Source organism: Prionailurus bengalensis, chromosome C2, assembly GCF_016509475.1.
Source record: "Prionailurus bengalensis isolate Pbe53 chromosome C2, Fcat_Pben_1.1_paternal_pri, whole genome shotgun sequence".
NCBI lineage: Eukaryota > Metazoa > Chordata > Mammalia > Carnivora > Felidae > Prionailurus > Prionailurus bengalensis.
The window spans coordinates 101,945,775-101,966,172 of record NC_057350.1 but is presented as its reverse complement, the minus strand read 5'-3'; positions in this window follow the sequence as shown (position 1 = coordinate 101,966,172).

Sequence of the window (20,398 nt, the reverse complement as noted above, 5' to 3'; positions counted from 1 at the left end):
CACACACATGTACAAAGATCTGAAAACAAAGTTGTCAGAAAAAAATGCACTAGATGGTATAAAGTTGGTTAAATTAGGGGCTGGAAATTGAGATGGTGGGGTACAGGAAGGCAATGAATAGTTTTGTTTTATACATCTTTGTTATGCTTTAGTTCACTTCCTAGAATATGCATGTTTTACAATATTATGCTGAAAAACAATTTTTATGATACAAAGGTATTATTAAAAATTCATGAATAATTGCATATTCTGACTTTTGGATATTTTAATAAAACAGTTGTTATTTTTATTCTAATGATATGAACTGTTATATAAAAACTTCATTTTAGCCCACTTTTAATAGCCTGGTTTTATTTTTAATTCTTAATATGCAAATTAAACTGATAAGACAATTAATGAGCCATAGAACTCAATTTAATGTTTTCATATTTAGAATTATAATAAAATTATAATTTTCCTTATTTATTTACACCGACCGATGCATTAAATTCTCAACATCTGCCAGTAAACATATGCTTTGCAATCACACTAGCTAATTGTTTTTGTGAGGGTACTCAGGAACAAATAATTTCCACTAAAGGAGAAAAAGGTGCTCAAATATTCAAATCAATCCCAGTGAAATGAATCATAAAACTTTCTACTCGTGCTAAATTTACCATTAAATCCTAAATTAGGGTGTATAGCTGTTATTTTTGACATCTCTCTAACATTTTTCAAGCTAATTTCCTTTATTTTATTATAAGAATTGTTTGAATCTGCTGCATGGATTTTAATAGTGTTTCCAGAATATAATTGAAGGCAAGAAACGTGACAGGTTAAATCACCCTGAATAACATCTAGTAAAGACAGGTACTTGAGTAATTAAACATAACTTACCACTGACTTTCACAGATACATTTTTTTAAAAAGAAGGCATAACAATGTAAAGACATATTGGACATTTACCATATTTAGAAATGTTTGTCTAAGATTTTCTTTTTTCCCATCATACTATAGCATAAACTATGAAAAAAAGGAAAGACAGATTTGCTTAGCTCTGAAGATAAAAATTGAAGGACCACTACTGTCCTTAAAAAATGCCAATGTCTGCAAATTAAAACACAAAAGATATGACGTATTCATTCCTTGAATGGAGAATTTCAACATAAATTTAATTCTCATAGACCATACAGAAAAAAAGGTAAAATTTTGTGCATTTTCACTATTTGACAAAATTGTTACCATAGAACTTTAGTGAGCATAGAACTTCTCCAGATGACCAGTGAACAAGACAAGACCCTGTTTCCTTTTTTAGTAGAGACAATAGTGTAGGTTTTAGCTATTTCTGAATTTCAGCAAGTCATATGGGTTATTGACATAGGGAAACCTTAATTTGACTGTGTTTAGGATTGTGTATTGCTTGTCCATTTTACCATGTGCTACTTTTCTGTTGGTTCCTCTGTTATACTGCAGAATAAAGCTGTTTCTGGCAGACGAAATTACCAGTGTGACCTTGTCTTGTCCCATTGCACAACAGTTGACGTAAAAACAAACTGCTTTTGAGAGAAACAAAGAACACTGGAGAAATTAAATGATAATATTTTAGCTAGTAATATCAATGTTAAAGTCATCATCTTCATTGTTTACTGAAAATTGTAAGTGATTTCTCTTTCAAAAGGTGTAAAAATCAAATTTTACATGCATAAACCCAAACCGTAATTCCTTTAGCAATATACTTAACCATGGAATAAATTTATGGACTTATTACAGCATTATATTCAAATAATGAGCATCTGTTTATCTGAGTCAAAGGAGGAAGGATTAAATAATAGTTTCTTTCAGTGCTTAAGCTTTGTGTTCCAGAATAGTAGGATAAATAGTACATAGCTAAAATGACCACCGGTCAGGTTCATATGAGAACAAAATCCTTCAGCAATACAAATGACTGCCGATTAATTTTCTGTACTCCAAAATTTGGTTAGAAGTAAATTGCTATATATAGAAACCTGGTTTTTCCATCAGTAGTATGTATTGAAAAATTTGTGATGCATTACCATAGAAAATAATTTGATTCAATGACATAATTTAATCGCTGCCTTTATCTAAGGGTCAGACAGGCGATTCAGGACAACTATGATTTCAAATCAGCTCTGCTACCCAATACAGGATATTTCAGACTATTGTTTATTTCCTTGAGCCTGTTTTCCAATTTCTGAGATATTAGCATTTAGACTAGATGATCCGTAAGGTCTTCATTTCCTCTCCTTAATTCTCTAATATTGTCCAAACTAAAACTCTGGTTTCTGGCATCTGGGGAGATTGCAGTGAACATATACTATGGTGATTTGCCAATGTGTCAGATTCTTGTGTAATCCCTCCCTTTGAGTGCATATGGAATCTATGACCTATTTTTAGCCAATAGAAAATGGCAAAGATGATAGGATATCACTTCTAGGATTACATTACATTGTATAAGACTTCACCTTAGCCTACTGGAGTGTGAGGTTTTCCTGTTGGCCTTGAAGAAGCAAAAAGTTAGATTGTGAAATTGTTATGGAGAAGGCCATGTGGCAGAAATGCTAGGTGGTGTCTATGACCTGAGGACAGCCAACAGTCAGTAAAAAACTGGGCCCTCAGTCACATAATGGCAAGGAAATGCATTCTACCAACAACCTCAATGAGTTTAGAAGAGAATTCTTCACTAATCAAGCTTTTAGATGAGAAATGTAGCCCTATTGACATCTTAATTACAACCTTGTAGAGGCCCTGACCAGAGGATCCTGCCAACCCATGCCCAGACCTCTGACTCACAAAACTAAGATAATGTATGTTGCTGTGCTACCAGCAGTCGAAAATGCATACAGGAAACCAGTTTCAGATTTTGTGTCTCCTTGGAAATTTTGCCGACTGGAAAAACAACAATAACAATAACAACAACAACAACAACACATAGAAATAAGTAAACAAAACTCACCTGAATGTGGGGAAGTTATTTTTTTTGGCTTATTTCAAAGTGGTATTTTTGTACTTTCTCTCTCTCTCTCTCTCTCTCTCTCTGTCTCTCTCTCTCTCTCTTCTCTCTTCTCTCTTCTCTCTTTCACTACAGGAGCAATTAATAAAGAGGAATGGGGAATGTAACTCTCCTGACAGGTATTAACTAAAGCTTTATAGTGTTATAGGCATAATCTGTGATATAGGATTATTATTCACTTTTTGCTTGGTTTTGTAAAATTAAGAATGACAGAAATGCATTACTTTTTTTCCTCAGCCGTCTACTCCCCAACCCTTCTAAGTATTGGAGTCCTGACACCTGAAATTGTAACTCTATCACTTTCAAATAATTCCTTCCAAGTGGTCAAAAGCACTTATTGAGAAAATCCCCAGTAAGTTATTATCTGAAGAGGTCAATCTCATTTAGTAACAAGCATGTTCAAAATTTAAAATTATTCACTTGTATTTTTATTTTCATTTGTGTGCAGTGTCTGTAGCAAGATCCTAAGGTCAGAGATCAGAGCTAGAAGACTCAAGATAGCATCACTAAAACCATGTGATTTTATAGGTGAGGAAAGGTTTTCCTGGAACGTTGAAATGACTCCTTAAGATTAGTCATAAATAATGTCACATAATTAGGACAAGAAAACAAGACTTAAAATTAACAAAATGTGTTTGAGCACTTATATAGTCACAGAAGATTTTGCAATTATTTTTGAATTTTAAATAACATAGAAAAGGGTAAAATAAAATAATAATCATTTATATTATGTCCATCTAAAATTAAACACTGTTAACACCTTGACATCTTGCTACCATTTTTACAGAATAAATACTGTGTCACATTGCATACATATGAACTATCAAAAAGATGGAAGCATAAAACAGATATCACAAAATGTGCCAAATGAGAAACTGCCATCCAATGCCATTAAAAAAATTGATTTGTTGTCATATGGCTTTGAAGTGGCATTCAGCAATGTGGGTGAATGGGACCCAAACATAGGGCTATTAAAGGCCATATTTATTCTGCAATTCCCTAGGAAGTTCACTTGCAAATTTAAATGAGGCTAGCCCTCTTTAAAGAGGTGGCCTTTGAAAAAAAATTGAGGTAGTAATGGAGCCATCTCCTTGGAAAGAGCACTATAAAAAGTGGGACAATCTGTCCAAAGGCTCTGAGATGAAACAATACCTCACGTATTTTAAAATCAGCAAAGAGGACATTGTGGTTGGTTGAGCACAAGTTCTTGTCGCCTGCAGTGCTTTGACAATCGAGCGTTCCATTATATGTCTGACTGTTATGCTTACACTACTCCTGCTCACTTTTGCATCTAAATGTAAACTATTTGATGATGTTAAGCAGATGACTGTCCAATCCAGGTTACTATATTGCTTTACATATTGTTTTGCTAACGGTTTGATTTTTGTAAGTGGTACAAGTGTAGTATAACTGGAGAATTAGATTTAACAAGTGTTATGTTTTTACTGAGGTAAAAAAAATGAAAGGGGGTTAAGAGAGTTCAGGGTATATGCAATAGGATAATTATAATGACTGTATGGAGTTTAAGTACAGTGGAAAGAAATTACGTAAGTGGTGAAATAATTCAAATGGCTGGCGTATGTGAATAGGTAACAGAACCAATGGATTGGCACCCTATCATCAGGGAGTCAACATGGAAAATAGAAGGTGTTGAAGAGAATGAGATGTGTGTCACAGATGGCAGTTATTAGTGATGTTCTATTTAGGGTTATAAACAAAGGAATGAGAGTCTGGGGTATAGTGGAGGACAGATTATAGGAAGACGGGTGTTTCTCTGGGATAAAACCTACTGGCACTTGAAAAGGTTACAGGGAAATTGGTGTTCTCAGGAGAGAGTAGGTTTCCATAAAAACTGGATCACTCAGGAAAGAAACGTTCAAATAAGAGACTGTATTTGTAGAGATTTTGGTAATGATCTTTTGGCAATTTCAAAGAGGACACTGGGGATATTTTAAAAAGTGAAGAGATGTGATGGGTTTTAGGTAAGGTAACTAGATAAATTCATTAGTTTAGAATTTAAGACATGAAGACATGACTTTGGAATCTTGGACCTTTCATGTGGTGACTAGATCTATAGGGACCAAAAAGTTAATACAATTTGTGTGAGACAAGGAAGATAGTGCTAATGATATTTATAGTATTAGGAAATAGAAGTGGGAATCTGGAGCTTTCTCTTGATCCCTAGCAATTGAAACAAAAAGATTGACTTTTGGAAAGGTAGTTGTTGCAAAAAGATGGACTTTTGGAAAGGTCATTGTTGCTCTAGGATCATGAACCCTCTTTGATTAGATACAGTGTCATCGGTATTGAATAGAAGTAGCTAGTTCTAGTGTTTGATCTAGTACCAGGGATTTGATTTTGACCCTTGTCGGAGCACTGGTAAAGTGACTTAGAGTTACACAAGGCTCTCTACTGACCACTGCTAATGGAATTTACAATGAACAGGGAAGCTTGCCATAACTCAGGAACAAAGGACCCAACTGATTCCTGCAGAATGTTATTCAAGGCATCATATAAAGCAGGATACAGATAAAATAATTTTATAAACTATGTAGAGGTTAAATTGCAAATGTATTTTTGCATCAGCTATCACAGATATTGATCAGGGGAATGAATTAATGAGGTTTTAATGCTTTAGTTTATTTACTCTGGCATATTCTTTTTGAACCAACACTCTCTTCCAGTATAGGAATAGCTATGGTTTTAGGTCTTCAATTATGCCCTGCACTGAAAATCTTCAGACTTTACATACCGAGAAAGAGCAATACTGTGTAGAATGTAAAGGCTTACACTCAGATGAAGACTCCACTTGGCAATAGCTTTGTCACATTGGGCAAAACAATTTTGATTGATTCTGATTTCTTTATTAGTTAAATAAAGATAGCAGTACCTTTTAGAAAGCTTTTCTTGATCCATAGTGAGTTTTGCTGCTATTCTTTATAGTCCTGTAACACAGGATTATACTTTTGTTAGAGCTAATGTAACCATACAATTTATCTAAGTTTCTGACAGTCAAAGCAGGTGCTGTTTATGAATGTTGAGAATACAGTTTTTACTAGTGAAACTTAATATGTAATTACCATCATTCCTTACTTTTGAACAATGATAATACTTCTTTTACTTTTTAAAAATGAGCATTACTATGGGGTAACCCTGTCTTGGGAACTCAGGATTCTACTCTCTTCAGAAAGCCAAAAATTTGGTACTAGAAGACTAGTAGACCATTGGATACAAAAGAGAGTTACAAGGCCTGTAATGGATGTAAATTAATAAAAGGTATATTTTAACATGAATAATTTATGACTAACTTCTTACTGTTTGAAATAATTGAGGGGCGCCTGGGTGGCTCAGTCAGTTGAGCATCTGACTTCAGCTCAGGTCATGATCTCATGGTTTGTGGGTTCGAGTCCCACATCAGGCTCTGGGCTGACAGCTCCGAGCCTGGAGCCTGCTTCAGATTCTGTCTCCCTCTCTCTCTGTCCCTCCCTGGCTCACACTCTGTCTCTCTCCCTCTCAAAAATAAATAAACATTAAAAAATTAAAAAAAAAAGAATTATTTGAACAAATTGCCATAAAAACACGGAGTAGTAGTGAAATATTATGGGACCAAATGGCTTTGAAATCAGGAAACCATGATCTGATATTACCCGTATGATCTTGGGAAAGTTTCCCATTCTCACTCTAGATTTCCTTATCATAACATTTGTATTAAAGATCCCACTTCACTGGTTTATTAAAATGACTGTAGAAGTTTCTAACACAGTATCCTATACAAAGTAGGCTCTCAGCTAATGTTAGTAACCCTTCCCTTCCTTGTGATACTAGTACCTATAAAGCTTCAGACAAGATTCAAAAGTTACTTCTTGCTTTCTGGTCAGATGGAAAATAATGAATCTTCTGTGTGTTTTGACAACTCTAAATTAGGAGACAAATGCATGGAGTTAGCTATAAATGAACCTTTATATAAAAGAGCAATGGTTACAATTAACAAAGAATGATAACTAACCTTTTATCTCTTAAGGAGATGATCATTCTTTAATATGTATCTTTACAAGAAAAAGTAAAGATAAGCCCTTAAACCTTATCTATTTTCTTAGGTGCTTTAGAGAATATTATCTGTCTTTCTCATTACTTAACTAGCTTAAAACAGATGACTTCCACATTAATTGGGGTCTAAGATTCCAATTAGAAACTTTGTGTCATGTATCTTAAAATGAAATACAGACTAATGACAAAATGAGAAAGCATTATATTCAAGTAAATGTGTTTGGGAGAAGAATTATAAAGAATATTAAATAAACATAAGTATAATAAACAAAACTCTAATACCTCTGTGGGAGGGAAAAGAGGGTGCAAAGACTATGGGTAGACATAGTATCAGTGATATGCCTTAGACATGAAGATATGGCCTGTATTCCTCAGAACACATTTTATTTCCTACAATGTAACATTATAAATACAATTAGTGTATAATTCAGTGACATTTTAGTTTCCACGTTTATAAAACTTCAGTGTAGATTTGTCAGCACATTTATGTGACTGTGGATCCACATAGTGCCATCATTGAAAATGTGCTTGTCTCTATGCCACTGGCTTTCTTGCTATTACATTGTAAACCATCTCTACTGGCATTTGTAATTTATGCTTAGCTAATTGTTTTTCTTATAATGCTGACAAAAACAACCTGAAAAGAAGTTAATTAATGACCTGTTTAGTACTCCATGGTGAAGAGAATTTATGTACTAAGTCCTATGGAGAGTTCAAACACCCCACTCTCTTGAAGACAATATTTTAATCCAGGAAGTATAAGACCAGTAACTCAAGTATGACATCCAATTGGATATATTCTATATAGAGTATTTGATTTGTCAGTAATTATACTCCTTGGTCAGAGTCTAAAATTGATCCCGTATTTGCCAAATAAGTCTCATTAGTGTATGTATATATATGTGTGTATGTATACATTTAAGTATATGTATGTATATGTATATGTGTACATATACATACACATGCATATATAAGTATAATGGAAAATTAGATATCACTGCAGATCTAGCTATGTCTGATTACTTTAAATTCAGTATCTGTAGTGTATAATGATTAGTACCATCAATTTTAGAATTAAATTAGAGAGATAACCTTTGTCTATAATTTTCATAACAGTGGACAAGTTACTTACTTCTCTAACCTTTCTAATTGGATTTAACTGATATTGATAAACTTGGTATTTGTTATTCTTAGATTTCTTTGTCCAGGTCTCAAATATATTCACTTTATATCAAATTTTGCACTGTGAATACTGAGAATACTATACATGCCCTAATCACATAGTCCATGCAATTATATGTACTATAATATAGTACATTGTAAGAGTGTATCTGTGTTTGTGTGTGTGTGTATAAGTGGATATAAAGACAGACAGACAGACAGATGGGTCTATAGTTAAGCAGATGGGCAGATATAGATAAAAATCATGCCCTCTCACGATGTGAGAACAGGAAGGAAAAGGAAGTGCAATACATTTAGTACAAAAACATCAATTCAGGAATTTAAAAAATAATATAGATAAAATAACATTAAAGTTGCAGGCAAATTTAGAGGCAGGTATGGGTATAAAATAGAAGTTTCAGGAATCCCATTATACTGTGTTAAACTCCTTAATATAAAAATTTTAATTAAGTAATATTTATGCCCCAGAATATTATAAGCATTCACTGAAGAGAGCCTACCTTTTTTCATATAGTTTCTTTGAAATATAATAAGAAATGTGAAGAATTCACTAGCTCGTATGTTAGGAATAATCTATAAATATGGTAGTCACTATAAATTTTATGTTCAAGGAAAATATTTATCTATTTGAAATCTCTGTTTGGAATTAGACTTAATGTGTCTAGCTTTTCCAATCTAAATATATACCCTCTGCTCCATCACCCGATATTTCCCACATCAGTGAGTGAAATGAATGACATTACCATTCATCCAGATGCCTCATGGTGGGAATCTAGGAATCATCTTTTATTTCTTTCTTTCCCTTCCTCTCTTTTGCTAATCCATAAACAAATTCTGTTTATTCTGTCTCTACTGCTAACATCTTGGTCTAGGCCACTAATAGACCTAATGAACTAGCATTCCAGCTGTTTTCTTTCTTCTCTCTTTTGCCTTCCTTCAGACCTTTCTATATTTATTGGTAAGGAAATCTTCAAATACAAATCACATTATGTCATTGACTCACCTGAAATCCTTCACTAGCATCTCATTGCACTGAAAGATAAATCCATAAATCTTTCAATAATACATAAGTCTCAGGATGGTATGTTCTTCCTCGTCCTTCAATTTTGTGCCTTTAGTGTTTTCTGGTATAATAAGCTAAAGGTACAGGGATATTCTTTCAGTCCCTTAAGCTTGTCAAACTCAACCCTTTCTCACTTCAATGGCTTCTTCATTAGATGTTCCTTTTGCCTGCAATGCTCTTTTCCCCCATTCTTTATATCATTGGTTCTTCTCCATTCCAAGCACAATTTCTGAGTATGAATTTCTATGAAGCCTATCTAACCATATTTGATATATTCTTTTATTCCCACAGTTTCTTTCTCTTTCTCTCTCTTTGCTTCACTTCATAGCCCATCACAACCTAAATGTAATTTGTTTATGTTTCAGTTTTTACTTGCCTGTCCCATTTAAAGGTCCACAAAACACAGCAGAATGTATCTCACTTGTTTATCACTATTTTCTTTGGACAAAATATGGTACCTGGAACATGATAGGTTCTAAATAAACACCCATTAAATTTATGCATGAATCATTTTTCAGTCAGACTAGGCATATGATTTGTTCTGTAAAATGTTCTTTAAAACAAATAAAAAATATTCAGATCCTGTAAAAATATATTATACTTCTAGAAGTTCTGCAGAAAATTAACTTAATGCTCTAAATTACAAAAGTTTTATGATCCATACAGAGGTTCAAAGAGGGACTAGAACAGAACTGAATGATGGAAGAAGCATCTGCTGAGAGCTCACCATGCTTCCAGTGTTTGATAGTTCATTTATCTATCTAAATTCATTTCTACTGTAATATGAATGTTATTATCTCCATTTGGAGATAGAGAAAGAGAAACTCTGCATAGTTTATAAAAATTCCCAAAGTCATTATTTTTCACGAGTTGGAAAAAAATAATGGAATTTGAACATGAGTTTGTCTGACATCATGGTTCATTAGTTTTCCTGACATATTTTCCTGGTATAGTATATATAACTGCCCAGAGCTACTAGAATTAGTAAGGGAATAGATGGGATTTAGGCCTAAGCCCTGTAACTTCAACCTATGTGTTCTTTCCATTATAATGCAGCTGCCTTATTTATACAAAGTCTATATTTTGAATAGGTAATAGTAATGACTCTGATAAAAACATCCTGCATATTTATCTTTTATATTAATTTAAAAATTGAGTAGTTGCAAAATTATTACCATTTTAGAGGATGTAATGGTCCTAAAGGATTCAAGACCAGGAATGGCAACTGACGATAAAGTTACTAAATAAGTTTAAAATAAACGTCCTCGCTACATACATTTTATACACAGACCCCAAAATTGTATTACTAGAGATGGAAGAAAAAAAGACATGATTTCTTCCATGCGTGTATGAAGTATATATTTTATATCATTAGCCCAAATCTAAAGGATGGGGATTTAGTCCCTAGCATGCTTATTTTCATTTTTTTTTCTGTAATATGTAACGGATTCATCAAGATAAGTTACATTTATAAATCCTAGAGAAGAAATTTTCCTCTAAATGGAAGAGTAATAATAGTCTGTAAAGGAAATACTTAAACTAATTTTAGGGTATTAAAATCCCAATACTCATACCATTAAAGAAAATCATTTGTATGTATTTGCCAAAAGCACATTAGCAATTGAAGAAATGCCACATTTAAAAGTAAAAGCTGATAAAGCAACAACAAAATATTTGATTGAGGCACTTTTTAAAAACTGTATGATCATTGTCGTTCTGAGAAATCTCAAATGGCCTGATAAAGTTCTCAAGTGTTATCTTTCCTTAATGTCTGCACTTTTGATGGTTTTAAATATAGGAAGATTAATTATTCATTAAAATAAAAGGGACAAAATAATATTTAAAATGTTTAAGATTTTTGCTGCTCAACTTTAGGCATTTTAAAGAAATATCTTAATTTCTCCAAGAAAGTACAAGTTTCTTTTTTTATATTCTTTGATATATGGAGTACAAATTATGGAATTTTTGTTTCTGTTAGTTTTATTTCTCTGTAAAATAGTCATAAAAACCTTTTTCTCTCAAGTCCTTTTTAAAAATTTTTCTGCATTAAAATAACTATGGATATATCACATTCTGAAGTTATTTTACCATAAGCTATTTTGAGGTGGCATACAAGAGACATTATGCTCAGAGTTTCTATTGATAGAAATTAAAGAAAGTGTCGTGCGGCGCCTGGGTGGTTCAGTCGGTTAAGCGTCTGACTTCAGCTCAGGTCATGATCTCATGGTTCGTGGGTTTGAGCCCCGCACCGGGCTCTGTGCTGACAGCTCAGAGCCTGGAACCTACTTCGGATTCTGTGTCTTTCTCTCTCTCTGCCCCTCCCCTGCTCACACTCTTGTCTCTCTCAAAAATAAATAAACATTGAAAAAAAAAGTGTAGTGCTTCCTTGACAGTATGCATATTTGCTGTTCCTTATATTAATCCCTGGTATAAGAGAGAAAATGTCAAAAATGGAAAGCATAATAAAGTTCCTTAGACTTTTGTTTTCTTATAAATGTTGACATTAAAGAGACACACAAGACCCAGTCATTCTTGTGTGGCAGAGTTCTTACTAGTAAAAGAAGAAAAAAAAATCACCTAATGTCTATATTAAAATTGTATCCATGGTAAAGTGCATTGTAAACATATGACTTATTTTTCAAATACTAATACTTAAAAAATAATCTTGAATTTGTCACTAACATAAAAGCCTTGAACAGAAGTATCTTAAAAAATTACTTTTTACATTTCCAAGTAAAAGAAAACATTGACTTAAATTTGAAAAAAGAAATTTTTAAAGTGCTTTTTTTTTTAATGTTTATTTGTTTCTGAGAGAGAGAGCATGTGCATGAGTGGGGGAGGGGTGGCAAGAGAGGGGGACAGAGGATCCAAAGTGGGCTCTACTTTGACAGCAGAGAGCCCAATGTGGGGCTCAAACTCACAAACTGTGAGATCATGACCTGAGCCCAAGTCAGAGGTTTAACTGACTGAGCCACCCAGGAGCCCCTGGAAAAAAGAAATTTTTTATATCATGGATTTGTTTTATATGTTAGAAAAGTAAATCATTGCTTCAGTGACTCTATCAATAACATTGTTCACTTCAAAATAGATAACATTCATTTTAATATTTTGAAGTCGTTTATGATAGCTGCTAGATTTACCTTTAATGTACAACTAGATGAAACCATCGATGTGTGACACTGCAGCTAAACTTGGATTTTGGCCTATTATGGGTCCACTAAATCACATGAAGTATATAGCTATGCATATAGCTTGGACTAGAAAGAATCTTTGTACATGCCGTGACTTATTGTTTTCTATGTGAGAATTCACTGGTGTTGAAGACTCTTTCAAAAATACTGAATAGATAATTGTCACCTTAGCTCAGCCTTGGAACCATACTGGTTCAAGAGATTTTGTTAAGCAATGTGAGCAGGATAGGTAGTTGTCAGTTTTATAGATGATTGGAGATTTCAGGGTTTGTGGTAGGGCTCTCTTGATTCAATTTATGCACAAATATTTTATTTTTTGTGAGTAAAGGAGATCTTAGCTCAGAACCTTTAATGTTGACTGCTAAAATATATCATGTCAAATGGAAGTTTCATATTCAAAATTAATTGAAAGACTATTATCAATAAATACAATGGGAAATATTTTTCAATTAAAGACCACAGAGTCAGTATTGTCTGCATGGTGCCATTCTAGGAGAGCCTGACAGTTTCTGAAAAGTTTCCAGTGTTGAGGGAAATACTTTTGTAGGCTGTATTTGAAAAAGATAGGTACTTGTCCATTTTCCTCTGGGTGAAGAAATTATCAGACATGTGGAAACATTACAACATTCTTGTGTAGCTCCCCTTCTGGCAAATTTAAAAAAGCATATATGGTTGTATAGTTTTGTTTTTTGTATATGTTGTTGATAAAAATAGAGGAAATTTCTTCAAACCTTGTCATGGATAATCTCATTGATTTGAAAGAGTAAATAATATAACTGAGTGCTCTATTTAAGATTCTCAGAGAATTTTGGTGCCAAAAGCAAACTAATAGAGTTGTAACCACTTTGCAACTGCATAACTTTGTAATATGGTCATTATGTAGTAATACCTAACATTTGTTGATGCTTTATGGTTTACAAAAAACTCTAAGACATTTGTTACGACTTTTGCTCATCACAACTATAAAAGTTACACTGGGACGATTAATCTCATTTTTTAAAAATTTTAGACTCAAGTAATATAGAACAAAATGGTATTGCTTTGTAAATACTGGTGGCTGTCCATTGAATTTTGTTCTTCCTTTCTTCTTAGGAACACAGGCTTCCTTATAATCTAACTTGACTGAATTCTAAGATGTGGAATATGAGTAGAAATGATGTGTGCAAATTCCATAAAACTTCCCATGTCTACTTCACCATGTTCTTATCCTCATCCAGCTGGAGGGAATGGCAATGCACAGGGTGGCTCTCGAACTACATATTAGATATCATAAGAGTCTCTATCATGTTGGGTCACTGAATCACTGTGGAGCAGGGCCTTATCTGCAGCCTTCACGTTGTACCCTGCCCAGGTAATCTGAAGCCACCTTGTACTCTCTTGTGAGCAAAGGGTAAACATTTATTGTATCAAGCCATTATCTGAACTGATTATTAAGAATAAATCAATGCAATGTAATAAACCCATTAGTACCCTGTAGTGGACTAATGCTCTATATATGTCGTGTATATATACACACATATATATATGTATGTCATATATATATATATATATATATATACACACACACATATATATGTATGTCATATATATATGTCATATATATATGTCATATATATATATGACATTGAACTAGCAGTTTAGCAATTAAAATCAAAGAAGGATATTACCAATTGGAAAAATTGAAAGCTTTGTTTGCTTTATGCTGTGGCAAAACATTTGGTAAAACTGTTACTTGTTATAACTTGAAAGATGGATCCTGAGCCCACTACTCTAGGCCAAGGAGTTGGAAAAGGTTAGAGTAACAACTTGTTTTTATAATTACTTGCTACTTTTAGGAAGTTATTACAGAAAAATAAATGGTCTCAGAAATTTAAAAATGGCTTATTTCTAAGCATAGATTAATGAATTCACAGTACTGGAGAAACCAAGTGCTTCTGGACCATAAACAGTGGGAACTAGGATTAAAATGTATTTAAAAAGACAAAGGATCAAGACCTCTCAATTAACAAAGAATCAGTCTTTTTGCCAAAAAAAAAAAAAAAAAAAAGATGAAGGGTGTTGCCTACTAACAAATCTATTGTTTCAAACGGTGTTAACATAGCCACATTAAGTGGGTGGTGGTGAATAAAGCAGATTTCCAAATTATGTAGCAAAGGATTTGTGTTGTGGTTATCAACACAGGCAATGTCCTGGAACCAGATAACTTATTTCATGGTTCTAAGATGTCCTTTTCTTTCATAGTTTACCATCTCTGATATTGAGATTCATCAGAAAATCAATGGGGTTTTATAATCACTAAAATCATCTGGAAGTAAACAGTGGAAAACTTTTAAACTCTAGGAACATATTTGGGCTTTTCGTTGCTGTTGTTTGGCTTTTTTTTAAGAGGGAGGGAGAGGTGGTGAATAAATACTCCTGGAGTGGAAGTAGATTAGCAGTACTTAAATGCAAAGCCAGCTTGAGAACCTAGTACTGGGGTGCCTGGGTGGCTCAGTCAGTTAAGCATCTGACTCTTGATGTTGGCTCAGGTAATGATCTCCCTCCCTCCCAAACTCATGTGAGTTTGAGCCCCATGTCAGGCTCTGTACTGACAGTGTGGAGTCTGCTTGAGGTTCTCCCTCTCCCTCTCTCTCTGCCCCACCCACACATGCAAGTGCTGTCTCTCAAAAATGAGTAAATAAAGTTAAAAAAAAAGAACCTAGTACCAATAGCTTTAAATTATTTTATAGATTTCTTCTCTAGTGTTCCCGATGACATAGAGGATGGTAATTGTATTGAAAAATATCACCATCAATGACTCTGAGTTGAGAAGTACAGTAAAACGTTGGATTGTAACTTGTTCTGTGAGTGTTCCACAGGAAGATCAAATGTTTCTAATAAATTTTAACTTGATAAACGAGTGATGTCTTGCAATATGGTAGTACATGATGCCAGATGTCACATGATCACAAATGAGCCAATGGTTCTCTCTCTCTCTCTCTGTCTCCTTCTCTCTCTCACTCACTCTCTGCAGGATTGTGGGTGATTGTCTCCCATACTCAGATGCTCAGTCTCAGCCCATGGTGTTTGGCAGAAATCAGTGATTTTGCAGAACAATGGAAGGTGCCCACAACTGGCACTAGTATATTTTTTGTCATTTCAAAGCACCTATGGACAGCCCTTTCCTTTTCCATACAAGAGTAAGCTTAGGAACGCTTTGCTTCATTCTAGATCAGGCTGCCTGCAGATAGAGACCCTTTCCTCTACTGTCTTATAGCCTGTTACATTAAATGCAGTATATGATAACAATTTATTAATACTTTACTGTAATCAACATCTGTTAGTGATAGTGAAAGTCATCCTATACAATAACCCTCCTCTTTCTAAAAGGTCTATTTCAATGCATATCAAGTAAGCATTTAGAGAGTTAAGTAAACTATGGTACATAAAATAATGATGTAACATACAAAGAAAGATATATTTGAGGAAAGGCAGTAGTGCAGAAGTATAAAAAGGTTACTGGAAATTCTATTACTGAAGAAAATCATGAGTATGGCCTCAGAAAGCATTGGACTCTATGAGCCGAGTAATCCCACTTGAGCCACCAACTTATAGCAATAGAAAACAATGCTGTTTAAAATGCACCACACTCATGGAGGACATACTTGCCATAACCCTAATCAGTTGTGGTCATGGGGGATGATAGTTAAGAAGGGACTTTCCAGAGGTTGGAAACAGGAACCATGGAAAAATGATATATAGGGAGTTCGCCACCTGAGAACAGATCCACTGCTAGTAAAGGAGTCTTCATACTGCTATCTCAAGAGGATTTTCTCATTTTTATTGAATGATAATTGCACTGCTTTTCCCTTGTTCCAAACGGAAAGATTATAATGCAGGTGTTTGTTCTATTCTCCACAGTTGTTTTGCGTGTGAACACTTGGAGGAACAAAAGATATTTAGTTATTCATTGATGATTTTTCACATTGCTGGATTATAGGAAGATTCATCTAGACCACAGATCCTGAATATGATCCTGATGCAGTAACTATATAGGAGTTTAGGCTGTCATGCTCTGGGAGGGATTGAGTGGGTTCTAAGTGTGTGGGGAAAAGGGTGACATGGATATTTGGTAGAGAAAGTGTCAGATTGGGTTACAGAGTGCTAACTGGCCTTTAGACCCATTCTAGCCTTTCACTTTGACCAATAGACCTACTACCTTTTGCACACGCTCTTGTACTTAGGTGTTGCTGTGTAACTACGTGTTCGCCTATGGAGTAATGAACAAAGTGACAGTGCCACTTTCATGTCTGCCTCTAAAGCATCCTATTTTTGCTCTACCATGTTCCCTCTGCTCAGGTGACTGGAATGGCAATGCTTAGGATTATACTGGAAGCCACTTAATCAGGATTGCTGGGCCTGCACTAGCCTGCGTCCTCCAGTACCTTCATGAAACAGAGCACACACACCACAACCAGACCCCCTCCCCCCAGATCAGGAATCTACTTAGACAGTTCTGAGCAAAAAAATGCATGTCTGTTGTGTTGATTTGTGATGTTTTGTGGCTGTTTGTAAAAGCTGTTTAGCTCATATATAATAATAGAGCCTAAATACAATAATATATACAGTAATGATTATATTAATACATGGCAGAACTCAGGATCTCAGAAAATAAATTTCTTTCTGCTATACCGTTCTATTTATCATAACTTTAAAAAAGTAAAAACTCTGATACAAATGTTACTATTGACACTTACTTTTTTCCATGATTATATTTACCCCCAGTATGGGTATACATTTCTCTCTCTCTTTGACCCAAGATAAGGTTAATGAGATAATTGCTTCCTATTGATCTCTGAGGCTTTGGAAAACAATGAAAAGCTGTTAGTTTCAGGTAAGACAGATGGTTGAGAGACCACGTTGGTGAAGTTTAAGCCCAGTCTCCAATCATGTGAGACAGAAGCTTCTCCATTATCATATGCTGTGCAAAGAAATTTAATTATTCATAATACACACATATTACAAGATAGAATGACAAGTGGATTCCTAGAGTTTAGTCTTGTTCAAATAACTTGGAAACGCTAAATTAACTGGGTGCTTCCGGAACTCCACATATCTTTTCTGATTCTTTCTCCCAATCTAAAAATGAAGAGGCTGGATTCATGATCAGGTTCCTAGGTATTCCTGTGGCATGTGCGATTGACATTTCCCATGGCTGTCGATATGAAGCATCTTCTCTTATGTACATTTGTGAAATTTTACTGTTTCTTCTAAATTCAGTAATCAAAGTGCCTGTATCTGCTGCATCTTCGTATTTGACACGTTTTGCATTCTAGTGTTTTGTGCGATTGCTCCCTGAAGACTTATGGAATGAATACATGGCTCTTTGTGTCAAATCCTTTGCTAGAATTCTAAATAGGAATACAGATAAATAAGCATGGATATAAAATCTACTTTAATTTTATACCGAATGGTGGCAGTGCTAAATTGCTTTGAAAGACATACTATCTGTGTCGAGTAAGCCAGCGCAATTCAGGTGGACTTCATATTCTTGCGTGGGGCTCCTGTAGATGTACTTTCCCACTTAGGTCCTTTTAGTATCTACTTTTCAAAAGGAGAATTTACTTGACAAAATGGTAACTGAATATATATTTTAATTGCATTTTTACACAGAATAAATAAAATATTCAAGAAGCCAGCTTTAATATAAGCTGAAACACTCTTTTAGAAAAGTCCCTTTTTTTTCCTAGCCGTTGACCCAAGAGAGACTTGATTATACCTAGCCTAGAGAAACTAATGTTTTCCCAATTAACCTGACTTTTATGGAGTAAGGTTGAGGATATTTCTAATTATGTGTTAAGGCAGCAGCTTACATGATGCAGAGAAAGAAGACAATGATGATAATAGTTAACATTAATTAAACACATTCCAGAGATCCTTAGACAATTAAGCACAATTGGATGGGAGGATGGTGGGGACGTTGCAGAGCAGAAAATGACAGGGAATGATACTTATTCCAACTGCTGTTAGCATCCCCACTGGAAACCCTGTCAAGTGTTTGAGCTATAGGGCTTGGTAGCAGCCACTGACTTGAGGTTCTTACATTCAGAATTCCAACCTAGTTCTGTATTTACTAATGAAAGAAAGGCGAATAGCAGATTAAATTCAAGAATAGTTGACTGAAAAGAGACCATGAGCTGAATTTAGAAAAAAAAAATGAGGTAATACAGTGTTATATTTCAATATGTTAAAGAACTCTCTCCCCCTGCAACTCATTTGTACAGCAATATACCCATCACAGAATGCATTGCCAAATTAACAGTCTGATTTTTGAACTCATGTTTTCTCATTTCTGGAAAACAAATTAACAAAATAAAATATCCTATATAGCTTTTTTTTTTAATAGTGGTCATATAAGTGTTTACAGTGCCGCCAGATGAAATCTAGCTATATTCAAGTGAACATTTGAGTTTGAACTTTAAATATGTTTAACTTAACTTTCATGAACAGATGGTCATCTTTCTTTACCAAGCTAGTTTATAGTCTAAGAATACAATAGGAAGTATAATAGATTTTGGATTTAAAAGGCTTTGGTTCAAATCCAGCCCTATAACTGTCCATAACCTTATGCAAGTTAATTACCCTCTTTTGAAACAAGAAGATTTTCTATTTATTTCATGGCTATGTTAGAGAAAATATGTTCCACACCAAACTTAATAACTGACTTAGGGTTAGCACTTTAAAAATATTCTTAATTTATTTATGTGTTAATAGTAAGATTTTCATTCCTTAGTCCATAAACCTTCTGTCTGTATGAAATTATGTTAAACAAATTTGGCTTTATTTAAATCACCTGGGTTTTGGAAGTCCTGTTCTCCAGGAAGCCAACTTTGAGACTGAGACTAATATGCAGTAAATTTATTAAGAAGCTCTTCAGATCAACTGGTATGGAAAGAAGAGAAGGAAATGGGGTTGGATGGAGGGATAAATTGGGCTTCAGTGCCTCAGCTGGCCCCATGCAGAGCTGGAGCTTGTATGGTCCTTATAGTTGTCCCTTATTATGGTGAGGCAGACTAGCATGACACTGAATACTAGTCGCCTCTGGGAAGGTAGTATGACCTTGAGTGAAACGATTCTTTCAAGCCCAGAGCAATTTCCAGAAAACTGCCAGCACAGCCCATAGCTAAGAGAATCAGTTTGATAGTCTTAAAGAGGAACCAGGATAATGCATAACAGTCAATATGCTGGGAGATAATACATCATAGTGATGAAAAAGCAAAATCTGGAGTCAAAATATTTGGGTTTAGATGACAATTATGATATTTTTTATATATGTGACTAAAAAAATTGGTAACTATATGTTAAAGTGTCTATATAAGAGAAATTAATAATATCATCTATCTCACAGATTAAGAATTAAGTCAGAAAGTATATTCTCGTTGAACATCATTTTGCCAAATAGGTCAGTAAATGTCAGTGTTTGTTATTGTTATAAAAAGCTTGAAACTTTCTGTTTTGTATAATTAGGGAGATAATTATGCCTGGGGACTTTGAAAGAAATCATTGATACTGTGTGACTGGAATAATTTAGTTAATTTGCCTTAGTGTGAGAGAGATACAGAATTTAGAGCACCTCTTAGGAACCTAGAACAGGCCTGTCTTGATATTCCTGGGACAGAAACTTCTAGAAGAAAAGAAAATAATCAGACCTGGAAGATAATGACCCACCCAAAACTAGTAATCAGTAATTACTACCTGAGTAATATAGCTATGTCACTAGGAAGACATATATCAGTATATCAGTCAGCATCCAGTCAGGAAAATAGAAATTAAACTTGGTACTTCAACAGTAGGAATTTAATAAAATAATTGGTTAACATATGGTAGAAAACTAAAAATCAGAAAAGGAACACTGAGTTAACACAG